The following is a 2,541-nucleotide window of genomic DNA, read 5'->3' on the forward strand; positions in this document are numbered from 1 at the left end:
TTGGAAAGACATCTAAATTTATCTTGAAAAAAGCTTGCAGAAAATACAGATTTTTGAGAATCACCCGTCAATCTTTTGGTTTACTTTGCTGGATATAGCAAATGATGACAAAATAAACATTTGAAACAAGATACATGGTCTATGCTTAATTTCATGAAGTGTGCGATTAATCACAGAAAAAGGGTGTGATTAATTAGATTTAAAAAATGTAATCGATTGACAGCCCTAATATATACTAATATATATATTAGGGGTGTCCCAGACTAAAGATTTTCATAGTTGAATCAGAAATCTTAGAATCTAGCCGATATTCGAATGATAGTTGAATCATATGTTTGGGGGCAGGGGCAAAATACATTAACATGAGTGGTTATGAACGAATGAAAGAAATGCATTTGTCCGTGTTTCACTCCATCTCGAATCGCGCTAGCAGAAAGTGCTTGAGAAACAGTGTGTCTTCTGTGGCTCGGTACGCTTTCAACTCGTTTTTTTAGTCTCGAGCAAGACTGTACGGCATTCACATGACATGATTTGACTGATTTTTACATAGAAAGGGTGACAGCGCACTGCATTAAAAGAAATTATCATTCATGTTTTCATAACCGCTAGCCAAATTCAAAAACAAAACTAAAATTAAATCATCTTTGAGAGCAAGGGGGCCCCTGGTGTTTCGGGGGCCCTACGCAGCTTGCTTATTTTGCGTATAGGGAGGATCGGCTCTGGTTGTTTGTCTTGCTTGCACTGCGCGCTGAAGAGATAATCAACGTAGTACTACAATGAAATGCTTTACTGCAGTGCAACTCAACCAAAAGCATCTTATACAAGATAAATAATATATACATGATACAGGGCTGTATGCAGTTATTTTTCAAGATAACAGATTCTTAAGTATGAGAATCAGATGAAATATTGCAATAAATGATCCACGCTACAAACTGGAAATAGAGAAGATATAGTTTGTTTATGTTTATGAATTTAATCAACTCAGTTATAATTTTCAGTTATAATATAATCTTGAAAGATTGTTAATAGCCTTTCTTGTTCTGTCTTATCTATCATATGCTGTTGCCTCAATACTGTGCTATAAATGTAAAATAAATTTATTTAATTCATTGCATATATTCATATAATTATATTTACTTGTTTTTCATGAATGTATTTTACAATACAAAGAGCAATGTGTAACATTTTACCAGATTACACCTACAGTATTTACTTTTAATTTTTTCCCCACTAAATAATGTTTTTTCTCTAAATGTTTAGATTTTATAAAATGATTGTGAACATCATTTTTTGAATGATGAATGATTGTGAATGATGAGTAATTTTTGTAGAGTAACTTTTGCTGCTGAATTATCCACTAACCTAGTTTATAATAGTATTTTTCTCAAAGATTATGATTATATTTAGTAGATTGTGTGTAATACACAAAAGATTGATGATCAGGTCAACACACACTGAGGTATAGAAATAAAATAAAAACTGCCAAAAAAAAAAATACAGATACCGAATACCAAACAAAACTTGGTATCGGATCGGTATCGGTATTGTCCGATACTCAGAACTTTTGGTATCGGATCGGTATCGGTTCTGAAAAAATGGTATCGTGCCACCCCTAATCATAACACCCCTGTGAATATTCGACTGTGAGATTTGTAGTCGAATGGGCTCCTCCTAACGAAGCATCGAATCGTTGACTAATCGGGGTCACCCCTAATATAAAATAGCTAATGACAAACAAGATACAGCAGAGAATGATCAAGACAATGAACCAATGACAAAACAGAACTGAGAAACACATGACAGGATCAACCAATGAAAACATGACACACACAGCAAAGCAGCCAATCAAATCAAGGCATGGGAGGGGAACAGGGAATCACGTGACTATTGCAAATTTCAAATAAAATACATGAAAACATGAACTCTGAAAACAAACATGGCAGCACTCCAGATTTGTGGAATATTTAGGACACGTTTTTGGATACTTGAATCCTTAAGTTAGCTTTAAAGGAGGAGGGTTAAAACAGCAATAACTGCATTACCAGCTTCACACATTACTAACCAAACTGACTTTATTTCTGACATACAAAAGTTCTTATTGAGAATTAACAGAGGTTTAGATGTTGATGTTTGGTTGAAAGTAACAGGTTGGTTTGAAGTGTTGACTTTAAGATAAAATATGCATGTTATATATAATTAATACGCATCTGAACGTTCATCTTCTGTAGCTCCAGATTCAACACTGATTCCAGTCCACAGCTCAAACTCTGAGACAACATCGAGCCGAACTACAGCAGCAGCTCCTACTCAAGCTTCAACATCTCTCTCACACATCAGCAGTCTCTCAGGATTCACTGTTTAACACTTCTTGCCACAACTGATCCGACCACAAGAAGATCAGCCTGCTAATTCCATGAGTTCAGTGCTGAAACCTCAAATGATTCGTAAAATATTTGTGCATGTGAAATGTTTTCATACAAGGCTGTACATTTTAGATGCTGTCAGTACAAAAATATTGTACATTTCAGTGTTTATGCA

This window comes from Sinocyclocheilus grahami, unplaced genomic scaffold, assembly GCF_001515645.1.
Source record: "Sinocyclocheilus grahami isolate Dianchi unplaced genomic scaffold, SAMN03320097.WGS_v1.1 scaffold2715.1, whole genome shotgun sequence".
Taxonomy (NCBI): Eukaryota; Metazoa; Chordata; class Actinopteri; order Cypriniformes; family Cyprinidae; genus Sinocyclocheilus; species Sinocyclocheilus grahami.